This window comes from Cupressus sempervirens, chromosome 3, assembly GCF_028749045.1.
Source record: "Cupressus sempervirens isolate cs-2001-9-10 chromosome 3, ASM2874904v1, whole genome shotgun sequence".
Lineage (NCBI taxonomy): Eukaryota > Viridiplantae > Streptophyta > Pinopsida > Cupressales > Cupressaceae > Cupressus > Cupressus sempervirens.
The window spans coordinates 787,819,178-787,844,235 of record NC_143120.1 but is presented as its reverse complement, the minus strand read 5'-3'; positions in this window follow the sequence as shown (position 1 = coordinate 787,844,235).

Below are 25,058 nucleotides of genomic sequence, written 5' to 3'. Positions count from 1 at the left end.
CCATTTTCATCAAGTTTGTTTCTAAACACCCACTTGGTACCAATCACATTCTTATCAGCTGGTCTGGGAACTAGAGACCAAGTTTTGTTCTTCTCAATCTGATCTATATCTTCTTTCATGGTCTTATACTAGTCATCATCTTGTAATGCATCTTTGACTATTTTGTGTTTAACCTTGCTTAGTAGACAAGATTCATTCCTCAGTCTATTCCTTTTCACTGGTCTAGCATCTTTATCACCAATGATTTGATTTGTAGGGTGATGTCTTCTTACATACTTGGCTAATTTGGGTTCAGTCCTTCTTTCCATATTTGATCCTTCAGCTTTAGAGTCATTTTGTTCTTCCTCATTTGGCATTTCATCATTTCTTTCTTGCATACTATTTTTAGAATCACTATGTGCATTTTCTACATTCTATAGCTCGACTTCTAAATGTAACTCAACATTCATTGGTTGAGACTCAGCAGATACTGAAGTTTGTTGTTGATTCTCAACTTGATTTGCAACATTGTCTTCAACTATCATTCCTTCACAGAAGTGTACAAAGGATCTATAATCCTCTATTTTCTTTGACTGATCAACCTAAACTTCTACATGCTCATCAAAATTTACATTTGCACTCTCCACAATTTTGTTAGTGTTAGTATTTAAACACCTATATGCCTTACTTTTGGTGGAGTATCCAAGAAATATACCTTCATCACTTTTTGCATCAAACTTGCCATTTCTAGTGTCTTTTAGAATATAGCATTTACAACCAAACACTTTGAAATGTTTAACATTAGGTGAATAACCATACCATAATTTGAAGGGTGTTACATTTGTACCTTTCTTTACTTGAACTCTATTCATTGCATAGCCTATAGTACTTACAGCTTCTCTCTAGTATTTTAGTGCAACATTTTTCTCCATCATCAAGGTTCTAGCATAGTCAATCACTAACCTATTTCTCCTTTTAGCAATACCATTCTATGGTGGAGTTCTTGGTGCTAATGTTTTCCTTTTGATACCTTTATCATTACAAAATATTTCAAACTCTCTTGATGTGAACTCACCTCCTCTATCTGACCTTAGGCATTTCAGGTTCTTTCATGTTTCCTTCTCAACTCTAGCCAAATATCACTTGAACATTTAGAATGCATCAGATTTTTTTTTTTTAAACATAGCAGTCATCATCTTGGAATAATCATCTACAAATAGCATTATGTGTTGGATACAATTGTTAATTGAATATTGTCTTTGATGTTACACAAATGTCATATCAGTCATCAGTTAGCTTCTACCGAGCTCACAAGGCTAGCAAAGCAAAGTTAGCTTCTACCGAGCTCACTCAGTCAGCAAAGAAAAGTTAGCTTCTACCGAGCTCACTCGGTCAGCTAAGGAAAGTTAGCTTCTATCGAGCTCACTCAGTCAGCAAAGGAAAGTTAGCTTCTACTGAGCTCACTCGGTCAGCAAAGGAAAGTTAGCTTCTATTGAGCTCACTCGGTCAAAAAGGAAAGTTACCTTCTACCGAGCTCACTCGGTCAGCAAAGGAAAGTTAGCTTCTATCGAGCTCACTCATTCAGCAAAGGAAAGTTAGCTTCTATCGAGCTCACTCGATCAGCAAAGAAAAGTTAGCTTCTACCGAGCTCACTCAATCATCGAAAGAAATACAAGGGGAAATTAACTTCCACCGAGCTCACTATGATAGCAAAGGAAAGTTAGTGCTCACTGAGTTCACTCAGTCTCCAAAGAACTTTTGCAAGATTTTGCAGTGTTTACCAAGCTTCACTTGGTTAACACTAGAAAACAATTTTGAAGCAGTGGTTATTGAGCCTGGTTAGCCAGCAAAGGATTTTACTATTTTGATATTAAGTTTAATTGCTTCATGCATCTGACTGATGTAATGATTTTTAGTTATTGGAACCTATATTTAAGCCAACTTGTTAAATCTGAAAGGTATATATATATATAGCAACTGCAATTGTGAATCAGTGTGCGTGAATGAGTGTATATGGAGAAGGTTGGAATAAGCAAATTGAGCAAATTTTGAAAAATGATTAGATATCCTAGAGGAGCTGCAAAGTTGTATTCAATTAGCAAGGATCTAGTAAAGCAGAACAGAGATATGTACTCAGCAAAAGATAAGTTGCATATCATTTAGGTCAATTCATTATTGCTTTCTAACCATTGTAGCAATGACTTCAAATCTCTTAATAGAGTTGGTTTAACAACCATTTTGTATATCCTCTAACAAGGTGACAATTCAGTTGGATTGTTCTAAAGACCTCTATTAAGGCCACTCCTAATAGGGTGATTAAATCCTCTAACAAGGTCACACCTAACAGTGTGTATTGTAACCTTAAATAGGGTTGGCTCCTAACAAGGCTCACTTCAGAAAAGTGAAAATTGGTAACTAGTTACTTGGTGGTTTTTCCCATATTGGGTTTCCATGTTAAATCTAGGTGTCTCTTGTGTTCATTTAGTTAATCTTTGCATGCATATTAATACCTCTAAATGCTAGATGAATAGTAACTAGTTAACTTACCAAGTTAAAGTATTTCTGCACTATTTACCAAGTACCAGCAGTAAATAAGAATTTTAGACATCTAAGGGATTTTTGGACTTGTTTTTGTGGTAACTAATTCACCCCTCCCCTCTCAGTTACTTCATCTATATTTCCAACAATTGGTATCAGAGCTTCTGGTGCTTTCAGGAAAAGATTTTGAAGGATCTAAGCTAAAGATTAGGATGTCTTATAAGAGGGAAATTCCAAGACTTAACAGGGACAACTTCTCAGTATGGAAAGGGTTGATGAGACTTCATCTAGCTTCAATTGAAGATACAGGACTAAACTACCTTGATGAAAAATATGCAGAACCATCTAGTACATTATCTGTCAATGATATTGTTGAAAAGAAGACTCACAATATTATGATGATAGATATAGCATCTGCCCTAAGTTATGAAGAATTTGATGACATTAAAGACTACAAATCTGCCTTTTAAATTTGGGAAAAGCTAAAAGAAATCTATGGAGGAGATGATAATGTGAGAAGAGCCAAAGTAGAAAGTCTGAGAGGACAATTTGATCAAATGAGGATGAGAGAGGATGAAAACATTGCAAAATATGTTGAAAGAGTCAAAGCATGTGTCAGTGCAATCAAAGCATCTAGAGGAGATATCAAGGAGGAGACAGTAATAAGTAAAGTTTTTAGAACTCTACTTCCCATTTATGCAATTAGAGTTTTTGCAATTCAAGAAAGAAGATGTGAAGCAAATCACAAGATAAATCTAGAGGCTATAGTTGGAAGATTGACTACATTTGAACTAGACAACTTTGACAACTATGTTCCAGCTTCCAAGAACATTGAATCAACATTTGAAGCCAAGCTTTCACTTAAGGAGAAAAACAAAAAGAAAAAGGAATCTCAATCAGGAAGTGAAGATGAATTAGACCAAAGTTTAGATAGTGATCTTGAAGCGATTGAAGCTCTACTAGCAAAGACATATTCTAGAGGTCGAGGTAAATTTAAAGGTTAAGTTCCTCTAATCTGCTTTTCATGTGAAGAAGTTGGTCATATTGCTGCTAGGTGCCCAAACAAGCAGAACAAAGATGAAAAGAAAGGTTACAGGTACAATGGCAAGAAAGACTTCAAATCATTCAAAGATAAAGGTAAGAAAACATGTTTTATGGCTAAAGATTTTAATGATTTTAATGATGAAGAAGAAGATGAAATTGTCTACATTGCTGTGAAAGATGAGTTTGATAATGATGAAGAAATGGCACTCATTTCTCATATGAGTAAAAATGATACATGGATCATAGATAGTGGTTGTTCTCATCACATAATTGGTGATAAAACTAAGTTTGAATATTTTGAAGAATATGATGGTGGCAGTGTAAGATTTGGTAACAATGATCCTTGTTGTATAAAAAGAAGAGGAAGAATCTCTCTAGCCAAAGAACTTATATGTGATAATGCCTATTGGGTAGAAGGACTAAAGCATAATTTGTTAAGTGTGGCATAGTTACTCAATAATAGATTCAAAGTAGAATTCATGCATGGAAAATAAAGACTATTGGATGGCAAAGGAAAACTGATTGGATCAGGCACTCAAACAAAAGGTAACTTATTTTATCTTGAACTTGGTGAATGCTCATGTTTTATTGCTCAATTTGAAGAAATTTGGTTATGGCATAAAAGGTTGTGTCATGTCAATTTTGATAACTTGGTAAAGATAAGCAAATTCAAGAAAGTAAGAGACATTCCTAACATAAAGAAACTTGAGGTCGGTCTACGCAAAAATTGTCAAATTGGTAAAATGGGAAAGACTAGTTTTAAAAGTAAAAACTATTAGACTAAAGATATATCAGAAATTGTGCATACTAATTTATGTGGACCCATTGGAATTGAAAGCTATACTAGAGAAAAGTTCTTCATTCTTGTTGTTGATGATTACTCAAGAATGATGACTTTCATGTATCTAAGGAACAAATCAAAAGCATTTGAAAAATTCAAATGGTATTTAGCAAGAGTAGAAAAAGAAACAGGAAAAATATTGAAATGCTTGAGGTCAGACAGAGGATGAGAATTCATTTCACATGAGTTCAATAACTTTTGCATTGAAAGAGGAATCAAAAGATAGGTATCAGCCCCTGGAACTCCTGAACAAAATGGAATAACTGAAAGGAGGAACAGATCTATCATGGATTGTGCAAGAACCCTAATGATTGAAAAGAACATTGCTATCAAATACTGGAAGGAAGCCATCAGCACTACAGTTCATACCTTGAATCAGGTACAGCTTAAGAAGGACTCATTCAAAACTCCCTATGAGCTATGGTATGGCTACAAACCTAATGTAAGTTATCTAAAAGTATTTGGAAGTAAATGTTACATTTTGAAAGAATTTAGAAAAGGCAAATTTGATGTAAAAGGTGATGAAGGAATATTTTTGGGATACTCTTGCAAAAATAAAGCATATAGATATTTGAACCTGTCTACTTACAAAGTCATAGAAAGTGCACATGTGAAAGTTGATGAGTTTTCAGAAAGGACTGAAGAAGAAAGAAAAAGGGAACTAGAAGATTATAGAAGGTTTGTTTTCACTGAACCTGATACAGTACCAGTCAATCAGGAATCTTCTACTCCTAATTCATCAGTAATCAAGTTACAGGTAGTTCAAACCGAGCTACAGCAACCTGGGTTACATTCAAATGCTACCGAGCAAGTGTCTATTGAGTCTGAAGGACCCGAGCCAATATCTACCAAGCCAAAATAGCCAAAATCTAAAATTGAATTTCAAGAGGATAACAATGAAATTCTCTCAAAAGGCAAGGAACCTATATTAAAAAAATATGTCAGGAGACATCATTCAACAGATCAGATCATTGGAAACAAATCTGAAGGAACCATGACAAGAAGCAAGTTGAAAGACACTTGTTTACTTTCTCATTTTGAACCTAGAAATATCAAAGATGCTTTAGAAAATGATAGTTGGATTGAGGCTATGAATGAAGAAATAGAGAAAATAGAGAAAAACAAGACATGGACTCTTGTACCCAGGCCTAAAGATAAAAATGTGATTGGAACTAAATGGATATTCAGAAACAAATTGACTAAAGATGGTAAGGTATCAAGAAACAAAGCTAGATTAGTATGCAAAAGATATGCTCAAGAAGAAGGAATAGACTATGGAGAAACTTTTGCTCCTGTTGCAAGACTAGAAGGAGTCAGAACCTTACTTGCATATACTACTCACAAAGAATTCAAAGTTTATCAAATAGATGTTAAGTCAGCATTCCTCAATGGTATACTAGATGAAGAGGTTTACATTGAACAAACTGAAGGTTTTGTTGATCCAGATAAAAGAAACATGGTCTACAAATTACAAAAGGCACTATATGGTCTGAAACAAGCCCCTAGAGCATAGTATGAAAGATTACATAACTATTTTATTCAAATTGATTTTCAAAGAACTAATGATAACAGTAGCTTGTATATAAAGGATGGACCAAGTGATAAAATTGTCTTGGCAGAAATATTTGTAGATGATACTGTTTTCACAAGAAATGATGATCTTTGCAAAGAATTTTCAGAACAAATGAACAAGAATTTGAAATGTCTATTTTTGGTGAGATAAAATTCTTTGTTGGTCTTCAAATTCAGTAGAATAAAAATGGTATCTACATCACTCAATCAAAATACATCAAGGAGATATTGAAAAAGTTTGGTATGGAAGATTGTAAAGCAGTTGGGACTCCTATGTGTATTGGATTAAAACTTACCAAGGAAGATGAATCAAAAGAAGTAGATCAAACACTATATAGATCTATGATTGGAAAGTTGCAGTATGTAGTTCATACTAGGCCAGATATTGCCCTTGCAGTTGGGATTGTAGCGAGATTTTCAGCAAAACCAAGAGAAAATCACATCATGGCAATCAAAAGAATAATGATATATTTGAAAGGAACTGAACATTATGGTTTATGGTACAAATTTGGAGGTAATCTGGATTTAAAAGTGTTTACTGATGCTTATTGGGAAGGAAACTTTGATGATAGAAAAAGTACAAGTGGAGGAGCATTCTTTTTAGGAAAAAGGTTGGTTTCGTGGACAAGCAAAAAGCAAAATTGTACATCCCAATCTATTGCAGAGGCAGAGTATGTTGCTACAGTAGTAAACTATTCTAATATTGTTTAGTTTAAACAATTCTTGGAAGGCATGAAGGTGGAAATCAAAGAACCATTTGTTATGCTCTGTGATAACACAAGTGCAATCAACATATCTAAGAATCCAGTAATGCATTCCAAAACTAAGCACATTGCAATAAAATATCATTTTGTTAGAGAATTGGTGCAAGATAAGGAAATTAGATTGGAATATGTCCATACAAAGGACCAAATTGCCAACATATTCACAAAGCCATTACCTAAGGATGCATTCTTGTATCTAAGAGGTAAGTTAGGGGTCACTCCCCTATCCGAAGTTCACTAAAATGAAGTTTTAGTGATGCATCAATGCATACCAAGTTGAAGATCTATCAGTTGATGCAGCATAGATAGGAAATATTGCATATGAATCAGTACTAAAGGTACATTAGAATTCATTTGAGTTATGTTGTCTTTGGCATGTGTTGTCAAAGAGGGAGAGTTTTCTGTCATATCTTTCTAAAATTTGTTTGAAAGAAGGGTTTGCTAAGTAATTCCTTCACAAAGGGAGATTACTGAAAGAGGGAGTTTGTTAAAGAAAATACTTGCTAGACCTTTTTTCAAATTTCATTCTGCTATGACATGTTGTGTTGCCATCAATGCCAAAGAGGGAGATTGTTGGATACAATTGTTAATTGAATGTTGTCTTTGATATTACACAAATTTCATATTAGTCATTAGTTAGCTTCTACCGAGCTCACAAGGCTAGCAAAGGAAAGTTAGCTTCTACTGAGCTCACTTGGTCAGCAAAGGAAAGTTAGCTTCTATTGAGCTCACTCGGTCAACAAAGGAAAGTTAGCTTCTACTGAGCTCACTTGGTCATCAAAGGAAATATGGTAGGAAATTAACTTCCATCGAGCTCACTACGACAGCAAAGGAAAGTCAGTGCTCACCGAGTTCACTCAGTCTCCAAAGGACTTTTGCAAGATTTTGTAGTGTTTATTGAGATTCACTTGGTTAACACTAGAAAACCATTCTAAAGCAGTGGTTACCGAGCCTGGTCGGCCATCAAAGGATTTTACTATTTTGATATTAAGTCTAATTGCTTCATGCGGCTGACTAATGTAATGATTATTAGTTATTAGAACCTATATTTAAGCCAACTTGTTAAATCTGAAAGGTATATATATAGATACTGCAGTTGTGAATCAGTGTGCATGAATGAGTGTATATGGAGAAGGTTGGAATAAGCAAGTTGAGAAAATTTTGAAAAAGGATTAGATATCTTGGAGGAGCTACAAATTTGTATTCAATTAGCAAGGATCCAGTAAAGCAGAACAGAGATCTGTACTCAACAAAAGATAAGTTTCATATCATTCAGGTCAATTCATTGTTGCTTTCTAACCATTGTAGCAATGACTTCAAGTCTCTTAATAGAGTTGTTTTAACAGCCATTTTGTAAATCCTCTAACAAGGTGACAGTTTAGTTGGATTGTTCTAAAGACTCCTAATCATGCCACTCCTAACAAGTTGATTAAATCCTCTAACAAGGTCACACCTAATAGTGTGTATTGTAACCTTTAACAAGGTTGGCTCCTAATAGGGCTCACTTCAGAAAAGTAAAAATTGGTAACTAGTTACTTGGTGGTTTTTCCCATATTGGGTTTCCACGTTAAATCTAGGTGTCTCTTATGTTCATTTAGTTAATCTTTGCATGCATATTAATACCTCTGAATGCTAAATGAATAGCAACGAGTTAACTTACCAAGTTAAAGTATTTTTGCACTATTTATCAATTACCAGTAGTAAATAAGCATTTTAGACATCTAAGGAATTTTTGGACTTGTTTTTGTGGTAACTAATTCACCCCTCCCCTCTCAGTTACTTCATCTATATTTCCAACATTATGTATCTATCTCCTAGGTAGCTTTGCACTTCTATTGGGTCACATAAGTCTATATGAACTAAGTCTAGAACTTCATTGGAAGTGTATGTTTTGCTTTTGAAACTAGACTTAGTCATCTTCCCTAGTTTACATTCTTTACACATTGTGTTTTCAGGTTTCTTCAACTTGGGCAATCCTCTGACTATCTTTTTCTTGCTGATACTAATCAGGTTATCAAAGTTAACATGACACAACCTCTTATGCCATAACCACACATCATCAAATCTAACAATAAGACATGTTACATCTTCCATATCAAGATAAAATAGATTACTCCTAGTTTTTTCACCTTTTCCTATTAGATCTCCATCAATACCATAGATCTTGGCAGTTTTGTTTCAAAATTCAACTTTGCAACCTTACATTGCCTAATTGTAATACACTCAACAAGTTGTAGTTCAATCCTTTAGCATAGTATGCATTATCACATGAAATTTTCTTTGTAGATAGAGCCTTTTCATTTGATTTGACATGGGGCATCATTACCAAATTGAACACTATTTCCATCATACTGAGTAAAGGTAATGAACTTAGTTTTATCTCCTTTCATGTGATGTGAGCATCCACTGTCTATGATCCACTTGTTATTCTTGTTCACACAGGTAACTAATGTTGTTGCTTCATCTTCATCTTTGTCTAATTCATCCTTCATGGCTACATAGACTACTTCATCATCATTTTCATCAGAGTCTTCTTCAACAATGTAGCATCTCTTACTTTTCTTCTTGTAATCTTTTTTGTCATCTTCTCTTTTGTTCTTGAACTTGTTTCCTTCTTTATATTTTTTCTTCTATGGACATCTTGCAGCTATATGACCTACTTCATTGCAATTGAAATATATGATAGGGAGCTTACCTTTGAATTTGCCTTTTCCTCTATGAAATCTACTAGCCAGTAGTACTTCTAACTATTCCACATCTTTCTCATCTATGTTGCTATCACTGGATGCATGTTTTCCTTTTCTTCTTCCCTTTCTTGATGTGTCCTCCTTAGTATCTTTTATTGTCATCTTGGCCTTGAAAGAAGATTCAAGGTTCTTAGGTCTGTAGTTGTCAAAATTGGATAGCTCAAATGCAGTAAGTCTTCCAACTATTCCTTCAAAGGTTAGTGTGTTCCCTTGTACACACCTCATCTCATGGATGGCTAAAACACTTATAGAATAGATAGGGAGTAGAGTTCTTAAGTATTTGCTTATGGATGTTTCTTCTTCCAATTGTCCACCTAAACTTCTTATTGCACTCACTACTTCTTTTATTCTTGCAGAATACTGAGTAGCATTTTCACCTTCCTCCATCTTCATGTCATCAAACTTCCCTCTTAGGCTTTCTCTCTTTTCTCTCTGGACATTTTGATCACCTCCATAGATATTTGATAAGGTTTTCCACATTTTGAATGTAATGTTATAGACTTTGATGTCATCATATTCAGCATAGCTAAGTGTAGATGCAATTTCCAACATTTCTTGGTTATGCTCCTTTTTTTTTAAGTCATCTACAGTGAGGGGTCCTGTTGGAGTTACATGCTCTATTCCAATTGAACTTTATGCATAGTCACCTATTGATCCATCAAAATCTATCATGCAGTTAAGTTATCTTTGTTGAGCTTGGGAACTTCTCTCTTGGACATCTTGATCTTCCTACTTCTAGTACCTTGAAACTAAATCGGCAGATGGCTCTAATACCAATTGGTAGAATTTCTTCAGAATAACTATGAGTGGGGGGGTTGAATCAGTTATTCAAGGTCCAAATGTCATATTCAAACTTTTTCTCTAAGTATTGGGAACCCTTTCAACCATTCATTCATCCAAGCTTTAACTTATCTAATTAGCAAGTTGTTTTAAGTCAACATGCAAACATATCACATAAGAAATCAACACATGACATAGTGATTTATGTGGGAACCCAATTTGGGAAAAACCACTAGTAACATGCTACTCGATTTTCACCCTTTTGAAGTGATACCCTGTTAAAGGCTTACAACACACTGTTAAATGTGACCTTATTAAAAGATTTAACCACCCATTTAGAAGTGGGCCTAGTTAGAGGATTTTAGAACATTCACTTGGAATGTCACCCCGTTAAAGTATTTACAAATGGTTGTTAGGCCAACCTAAGTCCATAGGATTTCCAAATCTAATAAAATTGCTAGAGAATATTAGAAAATCTTTACCTAACTACAACATACAACTTATCTTGCAAATCTCAAGTCACTTCTTAGCTCATACCCTTGCCTGGCCTTCAATCTCTGCAACTCTTAACAGCTTGCCTTTTCTTTCAAGCTTTTGTCTCCTTGAGTCTCCATACTCAATGTACCAGTGCAATCATCTCGTTATGACCACTCATAGAAGTAGAGCCTCTGTGCTCTTCCTACTAGATGTCTCCTTCTTGACACCATTTTAACCTCTTCACAGACTTGGCACCTCAGCAGCAATAGTATCAGTAGCTGTTTGCTTCTTGGCTTATGGCTTCTTAAATAGAAGTCTTGGAGTTCCTTTTTCTCACTCAATTCTTCTATTTTCCAATTTCAATTCACATGGATTAGGTAGGATTCACTATATCTAACCCATAGTCTATTTCCTCTAGAAACTTCTTGAATAATCCTTTAGAATTCACCCAAAAAATGGGTTACATAAGATTCTGTGCCAACAACTCATCATCCTTATCTTCCAATTCCTTCACAATATTCAATGCAACCACTATGTTAGCTTAGATTTGGTGAATCTTCATCATTTGAAATAATGTAGCAGTTTGGCACTATTGAAATACTTGTGCTTGGCACATACTGTGTTACTCGACATGAACTATGTTTTCCTAATACTCGGCACTTGAAGATCACTCGGCACCAACTAAAAAGATTCTAATGCTCGGCACTTGATCTTCACTCGGCACTTGAAGATCACTTGGAACACACTACAAATGTCTGTTACTCAGCTTCTACTAATAATTTTCTTGGCTTCAACTAACTTGCTCAGCACCTACAGATGATCTTAGTTAAAGCTTTGCAGTCAACCTTGTTACAACTTCTTCTTCTAATGTTTCTAAGTGTAACCAACCTCTGTATCTTTGAGTATGTTATCAATGCATTACTTAACCATTGTCTTAAATGATCCTTGCACTTCATTACAACATCATAACTTAACCTTTCCTTTAGGTGCTCTTGTTACATCTTGTTGATCAAATCCTCTTCATCAACTAAGTGATAGTGCTTGGATCTTAGAAGAAAATATCATCCCTACAAATAGCAGGTTTGACATCAATGGAAAAAAAATGATTGAAAACATTCTTTACAATAATCTCCCTCTTTGATCTTCAACAACAATGATCTTTTCAATCAGATTTCCAACAAGGTTATCAAGTTTAGTATCTTTATTACCACTTACTAGAAATATGCACAAATTATTTTCTCTATTCTCTTCTTCACATATCTTGTTTGTGCTCTTCACCACCCTCTTCATGCTCTCTCTTTCTCTCTCCACAGTTTGGAACTACACTTCCTAAAGTAAGTAATTATAGTCCTTTGTTGTTTTCTATGATCACCATAGATGTTAGGGTTCATGATTCAATTCATCAAGTTTATTTCCTTTATTCATCTTCCTTGTTTTCTAAAAAATTCTCATTGAATTTGTTCATTAGGTATGATACCTAATCCTCTCCTTGAATTAAATGATCCAACTCATCAATCCTATCTTCAACACATTTTCTATATTCCAAGAAATCAATTGAGTCAAACAAAAATCATGATTTTACATATGCATTCAAAATATTGTCAATCAGCCATTGCCGAGTTCTGACACTCAGTCATCACTGAATTGCTTGCTTGCTATTAAATTTCCAACTCGGCATCAACTTTTTTGCTTGGTCAATATTGATGCTTGGTCAACACTAAATTTTCTTGACACTTACTATGGTTTAGTTGATACTAGCATCAGTTAGCATGAACTTCAAAGTTCCTTGATCTTTTACTCTATTTCTTGGTCAAGGTTTACATAAGTGATGTATCTTGACTTTTACTATAAATACTTGAGCATCAACATGATTTAAACAATCCCTATATCTTGTTAAATTCTAACTAATCAAATGTCCATTCTAGCTTCTTTTCCATAACTCAACCTTTCCTCTAGGTGCTTTTGTTATGAGAAACTTCCCAAATCCTCTTCATACATAAAATAGATATGACATTTAGATTAGATAGAAATATATCTCATCTGTAGATTTGATATCAATATCAATACAACAACTGTTAAAATTGTAGTTTCCAATAATATCCCTCTTTGTTGATGGAAATCCCTCTTTCAACACCTCAAGTATGTTGCATTACAATAATACCTTTGTTACCATGCAATCCAAAAGTTTCCAATTTCATGAGTGACCAATATCCTTAGTTTCATTTTGATTATCATCCATGCAATTTTAGAAACTCCCTCTAACTTTTTAGTTTAGGCATTCTCTTGTATTATTCTTCATATTCAAATCTCTCCCTCTTTCATTATATATCTCTTCCTCTTTATTAATTATCTCCCTCTATAGTATATCTCTCCCTCTTTGACAACAATGCCAAAGACACTAGCTTTCATGGCTTCATTTTCTACCTACATCTTGATTATATAGATATTTGCATGTTTGCTTGAATTTTTTCATTTGTTTATTACTGATCTTTTATGTTGTTCTCCTTCTTTATTTAACTTTACTTCCTTAGGCATCTCCTAAAGTAGAACTAATTGCATCAATGTGTATGATATTTTGATTAGCAAATTTGATACAGTGCACCGTTTCTCCTTAAGTTGTTTTTCTTAGGGAAATCACCCCCAATTTTACCTCTAAGATATTCATGAGCATCTTTAGGTGAGGCTTTAGTGAATATTTCTATAATTACATTTTTGGTATGCACATATTTTAACTTCACTTCTTTGTCTTGAGCTAGTTCTCTCAAGCAGTGATACTTGATAGCAATGTGCTTTGTTTTAGTGTGCCTCACTAAATTCTTTGATATGTTAATAATACTTGTGTTATCATAATAGATAACCACTAGATTTTTAATTTCTTCTTTCATTCCTCTCAGCAATTATTTGATCCACATAAAATTTGAACAACTCACTATAGCTCTCATATACTTGGCCTCTGCTATTGATTGGGAAATACAATTTTGTTTCTTGTGTGTCCATGATACTAGTCTCTTTTCTAGAAAGAATGCACCTCCACTAGTTCTTTTTATGTCATCAATATTTCCTTCCTAATAATATTCAATAAACACCTTTAGTTCAAATTTATCACTTCTCTCGTAATATAATCCATAGTCTTTTGTCCCTTTGAGATATCTCAATATCGTTTTCATTGCCATCATATGATTCTCCTTAGGATTTTCTTAAAAATTTAGCAACTATCCCAACAACTAATGCAATATCAGGTTTTCTATAAACAACATATTGTAATTGTTCTATCATTTATTTTTATACTATTTAGTTCACAACAGTAGATTCATCATTTTTAGATAATTTATGTCCTATAGACATAGGTTGATTCTTCCATTTCAAAAAAAAAAAGTATTTGCTTGATATATTTGGACTGGGTAATAAAATTACCAAACTTCATTTCACTTACAATCCCACAAAAAACATGATTTCACCAAATGTTGACATCTCAAATTTCTTCTTCATTTCATTTGCAAATGATTTGCATAATGCTTCTTTTCCTCCAAATATAATGTCATAAAAAAAAATTAGATAGTAGTACTTCATTGTTCTTACTAGACTTCAAATATAGATTATTGTTATCTTTTGTCCTTTCAAAACCAATATTCATTAAATAATTTTGTAATCTTTCATACCATGCTCTTGGATCTTGTTTCATTCCATATAGCGCTTTATTTAGTTTACATCCATATTCTTCTTATTTGGGTCTATAAATCCTTCATTTTATTCCATGTACACTTCTTCCTCAAGTATTCCATTTAATAATACATATTTGACATCCATATGGTATACCTTGAAATTCTTGTAGGTTGAGTATGTGGGTAGAGTTTTGACTCCTTCCAGTCTTGCTACAAGAGCAAAAGTTTCTCCATATTCAACTCCTTCTTCTTAAGCATATCCTTTTCATACTAATCTTTCCTTGTTCCTTGTAGCTTCAGCATTTTTATTTATCTTATTCCTAAAAAACCCACTTTGTTTCAATAACATTTTGTCTTTTGTCTTGCTACTAAGTGTTATTCTTCTCAATTTCTTCATTCATTTCCTAGATTTGATCTTCATTGTTTAGAGCATCCTTCATAGATTTTGGCTCAAATTCATCAATGTAAGCATGTATCATTTATGAGTTTCTTTCATATCATGACACCAAATTCTCCATCTCCAATGATTTTTCCTAGTTTATGGTGTCTTCTTACGTACTTGCAGGCTAGTACAAGTGGTCTCCTTTTTTGTTCTTCAATAGGTTCATCTTGAAAAATAATCTCAAGCTCATTATTTTATTCTTGTTTAGGTTCTTCATGCTTGACATTATCTATCTAATGGTTGGCATTTCCTATCTGTGACTCGAAATCTTGTACCTATCTCTCGACACCCACTATCTACTACTCGACAACCTGTTGTTGCTCTTTGTCATTTCCTATTTGCTAGGAAATTATAGCTTGGTTTTCTTGTTTAATAGGAGTGCTACGAGTTGTTAGGAATAAGGTGTCTCAACCTTGGATAATTCCTATTCTTATTATTTGTTTTGTAAAATGTATTTCTTGCAAATAATGTTGATGTGTTGGCATCTTGAATTGTGTATAAGGAGATCATCGCTAAAATAGTTATGATGGATTCCTATGACACATAAGAGCTATGTTAGGAAGATTCAATGACAGGTGAAGACATATGGCAACTGATAAATTTAAGTACTGTACAGTCTACCCCAATAAAATTTTTAGGGTTCCTATTTGCTCAGAGAATGGTAAAACCCTAATACGGTTACCTTTGGGAGTAGCCCTAAAGTGAAGTGCATGTTATAAGCATTTTTAGGGTTGTGAAGAGGTGGTATGTGAGAAAGTGTATTGTTGGTATTGTGAGTTGCTACTAGTGTCTTTTGTTGTCACTGCTGAACTTGCATTGCAAGTGTATTGTAACCTCATGTTGAAGATAATACATTGTGCAGGTTCTGGAGGGTTGGGGTTGTTTTATCGAAAGGTTTTTCCCCACCAAAAAATCTTTGTGTTATGTGTTTCTTTCTCTATCTATTTTCTTTATGCTTGGTTGGCTGAAATATTGTTGTTTACATGATATTGAATCTGTAAGTGTAAAAGATTTTTAATAGGATTTGCACCATACTTCTCTTAAGAGATTAGTGTAGGAAGTTGTTTTCGCACCTAAGTTTCCTTACAGGAGCACCATCATTCACATATATGAATGTATTTTAATTTCAAGATCTTCCTTACATTAAATATCATTTCTTTCTACAAATTCATCAACTTTCACATTTACACTTTCCACAACGTTGTTAGTGTTACAGTTTAAACACTTATATGCTTTACTTTTAGTGGAATATCTTAGGAATATACCCTCAATACTCTTCCCATCAAGTTTTACATTCCTATTATCTTTGAATATATAGTATTTTCTTCTAAATATTTTAAAATATTTCACATTAGGAGCATATCCATACCATAATTCAAAAGGTGTAGCATTTTTACCTTTCTTAACTTGTACTCTATTCAGGGTATAGATAACAATTCTTACAAATTCTCTCTAATAAATATGCAACATGTTCTTCTTCATCATCAATGTTTTTTCATAGTCCATTATTAATTTGTTTCTTCTTTTAGCTATCTCATTCTTAGGAGGCATCCTTGATGCTAACATATATCTCTTAATTCCTTTATCATTGCAAAATGTATTAAACTCATTGGAAATGAATTCACCACCTCTCTCATATCTCAAACACTTCAAACTCTTCCTTCTTTCATTTTCTACTCTGGCCAAATACCACTAAAATAATTGAAAAACATCAGCTTTAGCTTTGAAAAACATTGTAATCATCATCCTAGAATAGTCATCAACTAATAGAATGAAATACTTATCTACACAATAGCTTTGAACATCAATAGGTCCACATAGGTTAGCATGAACCAATTCCAAAATATCACTAGATGTATATGTTTTTCTCTTGAGACTAGACATTGTTATTTTTTCCAATTGACATTGTTTAGACATACAACTGTTAGGCTTCTTTAGTTTTGGCAACCCTCTTATGTTCTTCATTTTACTAATGTTCACTAAATTATCAAAATTCACATGACATAACCTTTTGTGCCATAACAAAACATCTTCTTGTTGTGCAAAAAAACATGCCTCTTTAGCTAAATCTAGATAGAATAAGTTACACCTTGTTTGATCACCACTTCCAATCAACTTACCATCACCATCATATATCTTGGCCTTTCTGTGATGGAACTAAACTTTGTATCCTAATTTTTTTAACTTTGAAACACTTAATAAATTACAGTTAAGTTCTTCCACCCAGTAAACATTGTCACACTTGATTTTGTCAATCAATTGAATTGTACCTTTAATTTTCACAACACATGGAATATCATTTCCAAATTTATCATAGCCACTTTTGTATCATCCAATGTCCTCAAATTTATTTCTATCACAAAATCATATGATTTGAGCATCCTCTATCAATTATTCATCCATCACTATTTTTACATATGAAATTAAAGAGATTTTTTCATCTTCATTAGAGTCTTCTTCCATAGAAACATAGACAAATTCATCAACATTACTTTCAGATTCAACTTCAGTTTCTTATTTAGCAATATAACAAGATTTCTTACCTTTTTTGTCTATTTTCTTCTTGTAGTCTTAGTCATCTCTCCTTCCTTTGTACTTTCTTTCCTTTTTATCACCCTTGTCTTCTCTATCAAGACATCTTGTAGTTATTTGACCAACCTTGTTGCACTAAAAACAAATTATGGGTAATTTAACTTTGTAGTCACCTCTACCTCTTCCAAATCCTTTTGCAATAAGTGCTTCAAGTTCATCAAGATCATCATCAAAGGTGTCATTGTCTCTCTTTGCAAGCTTTCCTTTTCTTTGCCTAAGAACCAGATGTGACTTAAAAATATATTCAATAGTAGCAAGTGTGTAGTTATCAAAGTTAGACATATCAAAAGCAACAAGTCTCCCAATTACACCTTCCAAAGTAAAATTGTTACCTACAGTACATCTCAAATCTTGTATTGTAGAAATCCTAATGGCATATATAGGAAGTAAAATTCTCAATACCTTTCTTATCACTTTTTCATCTTCAATCATTCCATTTGCACCTCGAATAGAATTGACAACTTCCTTGATTCTTGTACAATATTGTACTATGTTCTCACCTTCCATCAGTATCATTTTATCAAATTTACCTCTTAGGTTCTCTGATTTGTCTCTTTTAACATTGGAATCTCCTCCATATATGGTCTCTAGTTTTTCCCACATCTATTTTGCACTATCACATTCTTTCATATCATCAAACTCAACAAAGCTTAGGGCTGAAGCAATCTCTAACATTGTTTGATTCTATTCTTTCTTTTCTTGTAATTGTTGAGCAGTCACATGGAATAGTTGTTATCTTCACATATTCATTGTCCATAAATAATATTGATGCATCACTAATAATGTATATGTGTAGCCTCATCAGCATATTCCATGTAGGAAATTTCTCCTTGTTCAAGTTTGGTACCTCACTCTTGTGAGTCATGACCTTTAACTTTAATTGCCTTTAAACTTCTCTTATTATCACCAATGCTCTGATAACAATTGTTAGAATGTCTAGAATAATTGGGGGAGTGAATTAGTTACTCAAGGTCCATAAGTACCATTTGACCAATCAGTGTGATGTCCCCATATTAGTATATAATTTAAATAATAAATAAATGTTTTATAGAAAGTAATATTAATAATGATATTAAAATAATAATATTTTTACAAAGTAATATTACATTCTAATTATATAATAATATCATATAATGTTATAATAATAATAATCTAATATAATATAGCAATGTCCTATATTATAATTTAATAATATAGTTGATATATTATTAAATTAATTTATATTATAATATAAATATTTTGAAGTTGATTCTTACATATATGCATGATTATATATGATTTGCAAGTATTAAGCATGTAGATTAGATAAAATTAATAATGAAAGATCTCATTTTAAAAATGCAAAAGAAACAACTGTGAGTGAGCAATATTTAGAGATATTTTTTACTCCTAATCATGAGTCAAATTCCAAAGCCAAAGTAAATTATTGAACCTGGTTGTTGTTCTATTCTTGCCTAAAGATTATTGATCATTAACATGAATAAATAAATAAACAATAGGTTATGCAAACATAAATTAATTAATTGTATCATGATATATAAATTATAATATATTTATAATATCAACTAACTAAATAATAAATCATATCATATTGCCTTACTACATATTACTTATTATTGACAAGCTAAAGTAAAGAATAATAATAAAGAAAATATATGTATTATGCTGACTCTATTAATCAAAGGAAAATGACATAATAGATACAATCTAGGTAATATCAAGTGAAGCCAAGAGTATGTTAATCCAATGATTGTAGACATTATTGTCATGCTCAATATGGATTCCTAAGTACCCCCATAATATTAACAATGATTGCCATCAAATGGATACATGATGTCTATGTTGATGACAATCAATGATGGTTGGAGGATTCATAAAAAGGAGACTAAGACATTAGTAAACTACATCCATTATATTATAATAATGTCATAAGAATAGTTATATCGTATATAATCGAGGTGATAGAAATTAGGAAATATTACATATTCAATGTGTCTCATATTTATTAATGTTCTAGATATAATGACAAAATAATACATAGTCATCTATCATGTCACTTCTTAGGATAATGATATAGTGGTTTAGGAAATACTATCTCTATCCCAAATAGTAAGCCCAATAATAATTAGTTAATGTGTGATTATAAAGGTTGAGTACAACACAACCAATTGGCATGATTTCACCAAGGAGTCACAACTCTTAATAAGGAAGTTATATTGAATATATAAGGGATTTGAAGAGAAAAGGGAAGGGCAATGAATAAAAAAATAGGGAGATGAACAGTTTAGAAACCATTGAGCAACCAATCATAATTCTCATTGTAAACTGGCAACTTCAACCCGATTGAACAATAAGCAAAGGAATGACAAATAGAAGGGAAAAATATGGCAAAAGGATAAAAATAAAAGAAAAGGTCAAAATAAACAAATGACCCCCAAAAGGGTTCATTACAAATGGTATCAGAGCACCAATTCTTCCATCCTGTTAAGAAAATTTGAAGACAGGACATTAGGATTCCATGGAAAGGAAAACATTGAATTGGTAGTAGTGTCAGATGAAACTGTAGGGGGTGTTACAACCAAGTCCAATCTCAAAATTGTGGTCGTTCCAAACTTTTTTGCCATTTCCAATCTCAATTACATGAAGGAGGGTAGTTGGAAAATTAAGGCCAAGTGCTTTATCAAATTTTAGGCATGTCTTAGCAGGAGGCTAAGCCCTGAATTATGGCATTAGAAGCAGCTTCCATTATTTTCTTGTTCTAGCACTGTCGTCACTTTGGCTTCTTGTAAACTCTTTAGAAGAAGAAATAGTAACACTAGAGAAAAGGCAAAGCCACCGTAGCCTCCATCGTGGCCAATATTTGGTCATCTCCTCAAGCTTTTTTTGATGAATTTATTTTGTAGACTGCAGCTTCCAACATATGGTGATAGCATATTGTTAGATGGTTGGGCTTCAAGAAATCCAAGGAATTCAATATTATTGCCTATTAAGACTCAACTTACGGGGTTGGGTAAGCCTATTTTTGAGATGCAGACAAGACAGGATGACCTTTCAATTATGCATTCTAAGCATTTCTATGAACAAGGAGAAAGTGATTGCTTCACTATGATTTCAACAATAATTATGGGAGACAGAACTTTGTTGTGGCTCTTGTACATCCCGTGCCCATTTCATCAATAGATTTGGATGAGGTCCCAAACCACTTTGCTCCTAGCCCCCTCTCAATGCTGACATTAACTAGACTAAAGAATGAAAGGGACACAACAAAATATTAGAAGGGGAAAAGGGTCCACAGAATCACATAACTATTAAGTATGACAAGTGTAGAGTACTATCTTGAGGACATTCACAAAACACCCATAGAAATTACTTTGAAATCACATCCAAACTTACAAAATCAAGCTTCTTTAATATTCTAAAAAGTTATGTAAAATAATTTAACATGCAACTATCATAGGATAAACTTGGGCTTGGCTCCTTATGGCTAATACTGGTGAAACATCAGGAAAATTTGCAACGTCTAGCTATTTATAGCAAACAAAATCGAATTCTTTAGGGAAGTCTGCACAAAGGAGATTTTTGCCCTCATCTATTCGTTGTTCGAGATTAGTTTGGATAAAGAGATGAATCTAGTGAACATGAAATACATGTTCTCTAATTTCACATATAATATCATGATGAGAATAGTTGTTAGCCAAAGAATCTCCTCAGATCTGAGTTCTGAAGATTTCCAAGAGGTGCAGAACTTTAAGATGTTGCTAGAAGAAGTTTGTTAAACATTAGTAAATTTATTTCCCATTGACTAAATTAAATGATAGACTGATAGAGTTAGTATAGTCAAAGGAGATAAATAGAGGACTCAAAGAGGGGTATACAGGTCTAAGACTTGAGTAAACATCATTGACAAAAAGTATTGACAACATATCTGATTGTGAGATTCTCATAAATATTAGGAAGGTCATCCAAGTTGGTTTTAGTCAATCAATGGTCATGATATTGGTAGTGGTGATTATCAATTATTCTACTACACGTGCATGGAAGCCTTATCAATGTTCAAAAAGAAAATGTTATTTTAGGGCTATTTTCCAATTCGGCTATTTGTTCAAGGGTAGCTTAATTCATCGAGTTATGTGATAGCTTAAAGAAAATGCCTTTCCTAGAGATGATAGAAGTCATGGATTAGTGGAGGAAGCTATACACATATATCCATATTCAATGCATTGAGTTTAATATTTTAGGTATGAGATTATAACCTGAAGGCAGTTAATTGTGAATTTACCAATATGCCAACTAAGAGTCGATAATCGGCATTGTGGAGTACATTTGATAACTGCAGGCATGCTAAAGAATTTTAATATATAAAATTAGGGACCATAATGGAGAGATTAATAGTTCACATTATGTTATCACTGATGAAACTTGCAAAAAGAAACTATAGATAAATTTGTAAGCGATCTCCCTCTAACATGAAAAAGGCTAAGCCTTTAATTATACTTAGACCACCTTGTGATAGTCACATGAATCCAGTTTTCTACATGAGTACCAAAGGTTGGGCTTTTCTCCATATGGCCTCTTCAAGTTGCCACATTTCCATTGGAACAGAAATAATGATAACTAGAATAATGAGTAAATTGGGGCTCACTCTGCAATTATCTTGTTTCACAAACAACTCTATCATGCTCGGGGCTCGTTCTACAACAAATCTGTCATGCTCTCCTTCAACTAAAAAGTGGAGAGGTGTCATGGTGCTACAATTATGTTGCCCTTGGTAAAGAAGCATTTGACAATATTGAGATTCTCCTAATGTGCATCAAACTCTCAATGACCACTTGTGTTGTGTTGGCAATCACTAAAATTAGTAGATAGAAGTACATGAGGTACATATACTTTTATAAGGGTTATTGAAATGTATCATTACTATTATTTCTAACATTATATGAACCTGGATATAATAGAGTTAATGATAAATAAGAAAGTCATGTTTAATATTACCAATAGAACTATTATATTTAAATGATGAATAATAAATTATTCAATTATGTAGATAACTAACTATGTGTGTAATGTTTCCTTATTCATTTTGAATCATAATTTTATAATCATAGTTATTTTATAAGGAAATAAAATGTTGAAAAGATATGTATTAAAGTATATATTTCAATTAGATTATTATATATATTATTAGAATGATTTATTGTGCAAAATTATTTATTCTTAAGTATGATATAAATATTTCTCTTATTTCTTGTTTTTCTCTACGAGCACTTACTTTGATTTTTCTTTCGAGTATGTCTTGTAGAAAAGGGGATATTGATATCAGATCTAGAAGGAGTTTGACACTTCCAAGGTAAAGGAGCCTAAAATTTCATTAGAGGCAAGCTTGTAAAGAAAGGGAAATACACAAAGGAAAATCATTAGTGCAAAAGTATTTCGGTACATCTCCATGATTGACCTATTCTCCCAAAGCGCTTAATTCACATAGAAGGGGGGAACTATTCAAAAAAGGTGGTTGAATCTATAAGGATCCTTAAGATAGTTAAGAGTAAATAATGGATAAATATCCTATAATCACCATTTCAACACATAAGGGTAATGAGGTAAGATATATATTTTGTGCATATATTGCTATGAAATAATTGGTAGTGTCTTTCTTATTATTGAGACATTTTTTATTGTGAAGAATATTGAATAGTCTATCAATGATTCTAGTTACAAAGAAATGAAATTAGAATCTATGAAACATGGAAGGATATTCTAAATTAGACATGAAATATAAAGGAATATATATATATATATATATAAAGATCGACATATTCATAAGATTAGATAACCTTAAGAATGCATTCCAATTATAGTATAGAGAGTCTATCTCACATCCAAAATTACGTAATCTTAGATAGTGAGTTGGTGGAGGGAAAGGCAGAGTAATTTTGAGCACTTTTTGGATCCACTTGGAGCTTGTTTCACGTGCCCTTTGCATGGTCATTCTACCATCAAGATGATCGTAACAAGGAGAGAGAAAGTTGTTTGTGTACTATAAGAAGAAACCTTACAAACGAACTAAGTAAATTAAATTTAATACTCATTTTCTCATCTGCATTATGATCTCTTAAGATAGGGAGTTGGTGGAGGGAGAGGTAGAGTAATTTTGAGCACTTTTCGGATCTGATTGGAGCTTGTTTCACGCACCCTCTACACTATCATTCTACCATCTCAAGATGGTCATAACCAGGAGAGAGAAGATTATCTGGTACTATGAGAAAAAAAACTTCCAAAGAAACTAGTTAATTAATAAATTAATTTTTAAAACTCAACTCCTCAATATCTTAATAGCATGTAAGGGTCATAGGCTTGTTTAATTTAGATGACTTCCTAATTTATATCTAAAATCGAATATCAAGTTAAAGGATTAAAAGGGGGTCATCACAATTGGTAGCCTGTTTCACACGCCCTTTGCATCATAAATCTACCATCTTATGATGATCATAATAAGGAGGGAAGGAATCATCACAAGACTCATATTTCTTTGGAGCTATTATATGCTAATAATTATTTGTGTTTGCAGGATCCATGATCAAAAGGTGTATTGGGAAGTATATTTTAAATCTTTCCCTTTACTCTACTTCATTGTGAAAATTAAATTAAAGAGAACGAACAAAGAATGTATGATATGTATGCACTATGTTTACTTTTTATTTTCAACTATTTGCACCATGTTTACTTTGTGTCTTCAACTATCTGCATTGTGTATACTTCATGTTTTCATGCATTCATGTGTCTACTTCATGCTTGCTTCATGTATTTCTGCATCAATATTTATATTCAATATATGCTTATATTTTCTTACATCATAAAGCCATTAACATTACATGTAGATAGTCTTATAAGTTGTCTTTTCTTGAGGACAAGCAAATTTGAGGGGGGAGGACTATGATGTCCCCATATTAGTATATAATCTAAATAATAAATAAATGTTTTATAGAAAGTAATATTAATAATGATATTAAAATAATAATATTTTTACAAAGTAATATTACATTCTAATTATATAATAATATCATATAATGTTATAATGATAATAATCTAATATAGTATAGCAACATCTTATATTATAATTTAATAATATAGTTGATATATTATTAAATTAATATATATTATAATATAAATATTTTGAAGTTGATTCTTACATGTATGCATGATTATATATGATTTGCAAGTATTAAGCATGTAGATTAGATAAAATTAATAATGAAAGATCTCATTTTAAAAATGCAAAAGAAACAACTGTGAGTGAGCAATATTTAGAGATATTTATTACCCCTAATCATGAGTCAAATTCCAAAGCCAAAGTAAATAATTGAACCTAGTTGTTGTTCTATTCTTGGCTAATAATTATCGATCATTAACATGAATAAATAAATAAACAATAGGTTATGTAAACATATATTAATTAATTTTATCATGATATATAAATTATAATATATTTATAATATCAACTAACTAAATAATAAATCATATCATATTGCCTTATTACATATTACTTATTATTGACAAGCTACAGTAAAGAATAATAATAAAGAAAATATATGTATTATGCTGACTCTATTAATCAAAGGCAAA